The sequence below is a fragment of the Marmota marmota genome, unplaced genomic scaffold (genome assembly GCF_001458135.2).
Source record: "Marmota marmota marmota unplaced genomic scaffold, marMar, whole genome shotgun sequence".
Classification (NCBI taxonomy): Eukaryota; Metazoa; Chordata; class Mammalia; order Rodentia; family Sciuridae; genus Marmota; species Marmota marmota.
In genome coordinates this window covers 7,509,841-7,519,358 of record NW_025999999.1, presented here as the reverse complement: position 1 = coordinate 7,519,358, position 9,518 = coordinate 7,509,841, and positions in this window count along the sequence as shown.

Here is a 9,518-nt window from a genome sequence, read left to right as displayed (position 1 = left end):
AGAAATCCCACCTCACAGTGAGCATGCTGCTTGTAGGGACATGAGCAGCCCTCCATTGTATCTCTGCCTGCTGCTGATGAGGAGTGCGTGAGTAACAAAATGTTGAGTGACAAAATGTTCAAAACCTCTACATTGAATCTTCCAAATTCTTTCTTTGGGATCAGTTAACTGTATGTTGGGGTGTTTGCAGCTCTGGCACTGAACAACCATATAAACAAAAGCTGGATAACATTTTTAAGAGTGTAATGGGGTCCTGAGAACAAAAATTGGAAAACTGCAGCTTTAAATTTTTATCTAGAGCTATGTCAGATTCTGAAAAGTATTGAAGATATTAATATGAAAGGCCATGAGGGGTTTTTGTCAGGGTGAAGAGTGCAGTGGAGGCAAAGGAACATGTAGTGGATACATACTAAGGTGGTCCCCAGTGTCATGCCTTTGTGTTTGGGTAAAACCCACAATTTGTTTCTAGCCAATAGACTATAGCTCAGATGATGGGAGGTCATTCCCAAGACTATGTCATGTTTGTTATAAAACTTGGTCTCAGAGGATAAAGGGAGCCTGACTCTTCTGCTTAACTTGAGGAAGCCAGATGCTATGATGGACTGTAGTACCAGAAGTCTCAGTCCTACAGGTGCAAGGAAGTGACATCTGCCAACAATCTGAATGAGGTTGAAAGCAAATCTTTTCCCAGTTGAGCTTCTGATGAGGATACATCCCCAGAAAATCAGTAGATTGCAGCCTGGTAAGACCTGACCTGACTCAGGTAAACTGTGCCTGAACTTCTGACTTTCTCAAATGGTAAGAAAATGTCTTGTTTTAAGTTGCTAAATTTTTCATGCAGTTATAGAGAACTAATCCAAATGTGGGATTGGCTTTGGAACTGGGTAGTATGTCAAGGCTTTCAGATCCTACAAAATTCTACCAACAGGAAGCAGGCTGACAAGTGTCTCATCTGTAAATATGTGCTACCTTTCATGAAAAGGTGAGAAGGCATCAGAGGATAGAACCAAGAACCCAAAGGGCAAACTGAATACCAAAGATTATTCTTAGAGTTTAAAATTTAATTTAAAAAAAACTAACATTTTGCCCAAATGGGTGTCAAAATTGTTATATATTAATGACTTGGGTTTTTTTTTGTTTGTTTGTTTTAGTTATTTGTTTTGAGCCATGTTATCCAGGCTGGCCTTGAATTCCTAGTCTTAGTGGTCCTCCTGCTCTGGCCTCTCAAGTAGCTAGGACTATAGGTGTGCCCGCCATACCCAGCTTGGTGACTCTTATTTTTTCTTCTAATCCCCCCCTTTTTTTTAAAGAGAGAGAGAGAATGAATCTTTTTTTTTTTTTTTGTAGATGGACACAACACAATGCCTTTATTTTTATGTGGTGCTGAAAATGGAACCCAGGTCCCGCCCATCCTAGGCGAGTGCTCTACCACTGAGCCACAATTCCAGCCCCCCATCCCCTTTTAATTTTTTTTTATTTGTTTGTTTTAAGAAAGGGTCTGCTGGGGTTGTGGCTCAGTGGTAGAGTGCCCGCCTAGCACGGGCAAGACCCTGGGTTTGATCCTCAGCACCACATAAAAATAAATAAACAAATTAAAGATACTGTGTTCAACTACAACTAAAAAATGAATATTAAAAAAAAAAAAGATCTCCCTAAATTACTTAGGGCCTCACTGAATTGCTGAGGCTGGTCTTGAACTTGCACTCTTCCTGCCTCAGCCTCCTGAGACACTGGGGTTGCAAGAGAACAACTGCAGCCCAGCTACTTTTTCTTTTTTTAACTATGTGGTGTAGGTATTGTTATATCCCATTTTTAAAAAAATTTTTTTAGTAGTTGATGAACCTTTATTTTATTTGTTTATTTATATGTGGTGCTGAGAGTCGAACCCAGTGCCTCACACATGCTAGGCAAATGCTCTACCACTGAGCCACCACCCCAGCTCTGTTATATCCCATTTTATTTACACAAAGAAACTTAGGGTCAGAAAAGCTAAGCAACTTGCCTATGGTCACAGAACTAGCAAGGATTTAAATTTTCATCCAAATGTAATGAGCTATGACTGAAAGATTTAAAATAGTTCGTGGCTGGTGATCTTCTTGCTTTAGGATACAGAGATGCTAGAATTACATGCAATGGCCACTGCACCCCCATTCCCAACCCTGTTGGGTATGTACTTAGGAGTGGAATTACTGGGTCATATGATAACTTTATGTTTACTCTTCTGAGAAACTGGCAGACCGCTTTCCAAACAGCTGATCATTTTATATTCCCATCAGCTCTAATTTATCTATATCCTTACTAACATTTTTTATTGTCCATCTTTTCTTTTTTAATATTTATTAGTTGTTGATGGACATTTATTTAACTTATTTATACGCAGTGCTGAGTGCTAGGCAAGCGCTCTACCCCTGAACTACAACCCCAGGCCTATTGTCCATCTTTTTTATTATAGCTCCCCAACAGTGCATGAAGTGTTATCTCATTGTGGTTTTGATTTACATTTCCTTAATGACTAAAGATTTTGAGCTTACTGGCCATTTCTGTATCCTTTTGGTGAAATGTCTAATCCAATCCCCCAGACCCACTTTTTTTTTGTACTGGGGATGAAACTCAGGGGTACTCTATCACTAACTATATGCCCGGCCCTTATTTAATTTATTTTGGTACTAGGGATTGAACCCAAGGGCACTTTACCAATGAGCTACATCTCCAGCCCTTTTTTATTTTATTTTTTTAAATTTTGATACAGGGTCTCGTTAAATTGATGAGGCTATCCTTAAACTTGTGATCCTCCTGCCTTAGCCTCCTGAGTTGCTGGAATCACATGTGGGTGCTACCATACCTGGCTATGGTGCCTAACTCTGCATGGGGTCCTTTTAAACATAAATGTTTTTAATTTTGGTGAGATCTAAATTTCCCTATTTTTTCTTTTGTTGCTTGTGCTTTTGGTGTATTTAGTAAACTTTTTACAAAAAGTACACATATGTCATAAATGTATAATTTGCTGGGTACCACACAGCATGCCTGTAATCCCAGCGGCTCTAGAGGCTGAGACAGGAGTATCACAAGTTCGAGGCCAGCCTCAGCAACTAGCAATATCCTGTCTCAAAAAATAAAAAGGGGTGGGGATATACTCAGTGGTAAAGTGCCCCTGGGTTTGATTCCAAGTACTGGGGAAAAAAAAAAACAACTAAATAAATGTGTTACTTGACAATTTTTCTGACACTGAACATGCTCTGTAACCAGCACCAAGATAGATCAAAAAGCAGAACAGTCTCAATATCCCAGAAATTCTTCTCATGACCCTTCCCCACCACTTTTCCCCTCCAAGGGCAATCACTTTTTAATACCATGATTGGTTTAGGGTTTTTTGTTTGTTTGTTTGTACTGGGAATTGAACCCAGAGTTGCTTTACAGCTGAGCCACATCCCCATAATTTTTTCTTTTTATGACAGGGTCTAAGTTGCTTAGGGCCTCACTAAATTGTTGAGGCTGGCCTCAGACTTGCAATTTTTCTGCATCAGCCTCCCAAGTGCTGGGATTACAAGCATGTACCACTGTGTCCTTCCCATGATTGATTTTGCCTGGTGGATTCTTTGTTTTTGTTTTTCAGTACTGGAGATCAAACCTAGGATCCCTTTACCATTGAGCTATATTCCTAGACCCTTTCATTTTATTTATTTATTTATTTATTTTGAGACAGGATATTGCTAAATTGCCAAGACTGGCCTCAAATTTGTGACTCTCATGCCCCAGCTTCCAAAGTAGTTGAGATTATAGGTGTGCCAGCAGTTTTACTTGTTTTTAGAGAATATAAGTAGAATCATACTAAACAGGCAAATTTTCAATTATACTTCCCAATGCTGGGAAGAATGCAAAGAGATTGGAATCTCATACATTTTGAATAAACTAAATGAATAGTTTAGTTTTTCTCTCAGAAAAACTCATATTAATGCATACAATTTTTGACCCAGTGATTCCATTTCTGGGAATCACAGCATTACTTATCTAATTACATATTATAAGCATTATTTATAGAGAATTTGGAAACTCCACAAAGAGATGGATAGGGGAATGGTTTGGTAAACTATAGGAAATCCTAAAGATGGAATGTTATATAGCCATCAAAATGATGTTTACCAAGAGGTTAAAAGCATATGGAACACACTTGTAATCCCAGTCTCTCAGGAAGCTGAGACAGGCAAGGCGCTAAGCAACTCAGTGAGACACTGTCTCTAAATAAAATACAAAGTAGAGTTGGGATGTGGCTCAGTGGTCAAGTGCCCCTGAGTTCAATCCCCAATACCAAAAAAAAAAAAAGGAAAAAAAAAAAATGCATATGGAGCAGAGTGCAGTGGCACATGTGTAATCCCAGTGACTCCCGAGGCTGAGGCAGGAGGGTCCCTGCATCAGCAACTTAGGGAGACCTTGTCTCAAGATTAAAAAAAAAGAAAAGAAAACACCTGAGGATATAGCTCAGTGGTAAAACGTCCTTGGGGTTCAATACCCAGTACCACAAAAGAAGAAAAAAAGAGAATATGGAAAACAAAACAAAAAAAAAACTTATGATAAATGTTTACTGAAAAAATAGGAGAAAAAGATCATGCAAGAGTCTTGATTGGCCCTGGGGAGCTGATCCTGTGCCCGCTGGCAGCCTCATGTCTGCGCCTAGCGACAGTCAGCTGGCAGCTGGGACTGAGTTGGGCAAGGAGAGCCCTTGGTCCGGTGCAGCAGAAAAAGGGGCCATCCTCTCGCTGATCACGCAACTCAAGTTTGTGGGGAACCTGGCGCTAAACCATTCATAGAGTACCTGCTTCTGGGTGAGGGTTTCAAAGGTAGCAGAACAGCCCCCTTGCTTTGATCTATTGAAAGCCCAGGACACAAGGGACAAGGGGCTGTCCTTCCTTCTCCAAACAACGGCGGCACAACATGATATGTGACAGGGTTGGGGAATTGGAACGTTTTTCTCCTGGATGTCTGTCCAATCTGCAGTAGGACACATCTGTCAGTCAGTCCCCCAGTGGAGGGCTCTAAAGGATCCTCAAGGAAAAGAATAGAGCAAGTGAGTCCCAGAAACTTTCCATAGGATTAAACCTCTCTGTCTTCCACTCTGCCTTTTTTCTTCTGGGAAAAGAAAACCCAAAGTTTAAATAATGATAAAAAACAATAAAATAATAACAAACAAAACATAGAAACTTGGAGGAAAAAAAAGAAAAGAAAAAGTATCATGCAAAATTACTGCAATTATATTAAAGAATCTATGCATAGAAAAAAATAGGCAGGAAGAAAGAACAATGTTGGACAATGTTTGCAATAAGCTGATTGAATTTTCCTTCCCCAGCACATAAATAAATAAATAAATAAATAAGAATTATTGGATCCTAGGTAGATTTTTTTTTCTCATTATTTTTCAGATTTCCTCTACTGTGCTCAAGCTACCTTTATAACAACGAATACTAACTATAAAAGAGAAAGAATCCTGGTGGGAAGTAACAAAGGTGTGAATTAGGGCATTCATGGTAGAACCTGGAAGGGAAGAATAGGTTCAAAATGGTTGCTTACAGAATTATGGGTGGTGAGTGAATGGGCAGGGTGGAGGCAATGCTCACATTTGGAGAGCATTGATTCCTTTGGAGAAACTGGGAGGACACTGGGAGAACCTCAGTAGGGATCCCTGGAGGAATCACAGCACAGTGGTTCAGAGCATAGACTCCTGCAATATTCATCTGTGTTTTGAATCCTGGCCCAACCACTTAGAGATTGTTAACCCTGAGCAAATTATTTATCCTCTTTGAGCTTGTTTCCCCATTTCAAATAATGGCATTAACAACAGGGGATAATAATAGCATTTGTCTTTTAGTGTTGTTAGGAGGATGAATTGATATGTAGAGTTTAGAAGGTGCCTGGTGTGGCATAAACTTTCAATAAAAATTAACTTTTGATGTGACCAGCAGCACTTGGAGATCAGAAGCTAGTACTTCTCTGTCCCTAGCCACCTGTCAGACCAAAAATAGTTCCTTCACCTAACCTCCCTCACTTAGCTCACTACCAGAAGGTAACCCATGGGATGATCCAAAGTCCACAGGAGTAGGAATGGAGGCACCTTAAAATGGATTGTGTAGGAGGATTGGAGAGGGGAATGGGGGTAGGATTATAAACTAACTTGTAAAAAATTTCAAATTAAGTAAGCCAGGTTAACAGCAAAGCAGAGGCCCTGTAGTACTCTATAAGAGCCCTCCGGTTCCATGTCAGTGAATCAGGATGTTTTCTGCTGATGTGAGGCAGGGCAAAGAAGGGGATGTCCCCTTTGCCAATAGATGCTGCCTAATTCGTTCATTCTGCCTTCTGCATCTGGACCTAGAATTGCTGAGCACCTTAAAAAGAAAAATGAGAATGAACCCCGGGTGTGGTGGCACACACCCATAATCCCAGCTACTCATGAGGCTAAGGCAGGAGAATTACAAGTGCCAGGTCAGCATGGGCAACTTAAGAAGACCCTATCTCGGGCTGGGGATGTGGCTCAAGCGGTAGCGCGCTCGCCAGGCGTGCGTGTGGCCCGGGTTCGATCCTCAGCACCACATACAAACAAAGATGTTGTGTCCACTGAAAACTAAAAAGATAAATAAATATTAAAATTCTCTAAAAAAAAAAAAAAAAGAAGACCCTATCTCAAAATTAAAAACAAAATAAATAAAATAAAAAGGGTTGTCCTTCACATGTTATAAGGGAGGTAGCTCAGTGGTAGAACATCCCTGAATTCAATCCCTAGTAACTAACACACACAGGGGACGAAGGGAGGGAAGAAGGGAGAGAGAGAGAGAGACAGAGAGAGAGAGAGAGAGAGAGAGAAAGAGAGAATAGTGAGACAGATTAGGGGGAGCCCTGTTTGCAAGTCTGGCCTCTAGCAACATCCCCTGTCACCTCCCCTTGCACCCCTGCACACTCAGGAGATGAGTCTGTAAGAAACTATCCAATGTCTAGCTGAAACCTGGGACACATTCCCTGACTACATAACATGCCGGGTGCGTGCCTTCATCTCAACTCTGGTGTTCTGCTACTCCAGCCCTAACCTGTTCTTCTGCCACCCATGCAGCTTCTACAGGGACTCAGTTCCATTAGCCTACTTCCCAGCACTACCTGCCTGTTTTCTGATGGCTGTGACCATACTCCTCTTATATCTTGCCCTTGTCCTGCCTGATGCCCATTCCTTCTCTCTGAAAGCTGACCCCTCAGGACAGCAGCCACCTATGGTCTCCTCAGGGAAAGAGCTCAGCCTTACCTGGGACCCTCTCCACATTTACTTATTTTTTTTTTAAATTTCTTTTTTCTAATTATTTGTTCTAATTAGTTATATACTATGGCAGAATGCATTTTGACTCATTATATACAAACGGAGTACAACTTTTCGTTTCTCTGTTTTTACATGATGCAGTCACACCATTTGTGCAATCATACATGCACATAGAGTCCCCTCTACGTTTATGTAATTTCTTTCCAACTTGAACCATTTTGGCCCCAGCTCTCCTAGAACTGACCCCTTTCAACTCAGAACTTTTCCATACTCTGCGTCCTCCATCTCTGGTCCTGAACCCTCTTCCATTTTCCTCTCTTATTTGTGACCTCCTCCTCCTCTCACCTCCATCCATCCCCTCCTAACTTCCATACCTCTACCTATCTCCTACCCCATTCCTCTTTCCTGACTCTCTCTGCAGTCTGACACTTGCCTCTCCATGGGCTAGAACATCAGCAGTTTTATAAGCAATGATCAGATACATGAGGCCATTTCCTACAATGGTTATACTCTCAGAAATGACATGTACAATCTCCTTTGTTTTCTCCCCCCACCCCCTTTCTTGGAATTGAACCCAGGGGCACTTTACCACTGAGCTACTTCCCCACCCTTTTTTAATATTTTATTTAGAGACAGGGTGATCTGGATGTTGCTGCCCAAAACCTAAAGTTCTTAGTTCAACTGATTCCTTTTCCTAGTGTGCTGAGGGGCAAAGAAGTCAATGCTCTGCAGAACTTTCTTCAAAGGCTTGATAGAATTGCTTATGGCCTCGCTAAGTAGCTGAGGCTGGCTTCAACTTGAGATCTTCCAACTGATACACCTCATCCTTTCTTTAAGGCACAGAGCAGACTCAACTCTCCCTCCACCCCTAGGAATTTCTCTCTGGGTCCCTATCTCCAACTCACTCCAGAATCCCAGCCTACCAGAGCATTTGGGTTTCCACCCATGGGAGTGGTAGATTCCAGGCATCACTGTCCCAGACACAAACCTCAGCTTGTCCAACCTCATTTCTCTGTCTCTTCTCCCTAGGATCATTTCTTGCAAGAAACCTCCTTCCTTCAGATGTTCCCTTCCTCCTGGTATATGCTGTCTATGGATGGGAGCCCATCGGAAGAATCCAATCCAACCTGCTCGGTGAGGTGGAAATAGCCTGGACTACTGGGAAGGCTGGGAAGATGGAGCTCTCTAGTGGTTCATTGTCATCCTGTCTTCTCCAAAAGCTAGGTTTTCCTTCTGGGCATCAAAAACCCATGCTGGGACCTTGTCCCAGCAGATTGGGAGCAAATAGTCAAGTGTTTTTCATTTAACATGGACCCTACAAGCAAAAAGACTTCTTCTGAACCTGGTGCTCAACCACTGAGACAATGATTTGTCCCAATAATGAAGAAAAAAAAAATCTGGGGCTAGGATTGTAGCTCAGTGGTAGAGCGCTTGCCTAGCATGTGTGAGGCACTGGGTTCGATTCTCAGCACCACATGCAAATTAAATAAATAAATTAATTAAAGGTTCATCAATAACTAATAAAAATATTTTAAAAAATTGGAGTTGGTGGTCTTTTCTTGCGTTGTGGTTCAACAAGCTTCCTCCTTCACTTTTTTAAGTTTTACTACTCTCAGTTCATTGATCACACATCTGTCTCCCACACCAAAGTTCAAAGTTAAAATCCTGAAGCTATGGTAGTCCAGCCATAGTTGGGTGTTCTATCCTGAAGCTAAGAGGTATTCGCTAGGGCCCTAGGGAAATTGAGCAGCGTAAAGCTTGCAGATCTGTCTCCTTTCTAAACCTACTCTCATCTGCCAGCTAAGGAGCCTTCTTGCCTGTCTGCAGCTGGGTTTTCTTATTTGCAATATGAACAACATAACCCCTGCCCCTGCTTCAGAGGGTAAAAGGTTCAAATGAAGTAACTGATAGGGAGGTCCTATGAGGTATAAAATGCTCTTTAGTGTGTCTGTGGAAGGGAGGAGAGTAGAAATTATACAGGAGTCCCCAGACTGTGGCCTGGACTTGGCCTGAAACAGCAGTACTTTCCTGGACTGGAGCCAAAACCAGGTCCTCTTTCCATTGTCAATGTCAGTGTCTGGGCACAGTTTATTGTTCCTGACTCCTCTGGTATCTATTAAGCCTTTGAAGAAAGTTCTGCAGACCATTGACTTCTTTGCCCCTCAGCACACTAGGAAAAGGAATCAGTTGAACTAAGAACTTTAGGTTTTGGGCAGCAACATCCAGA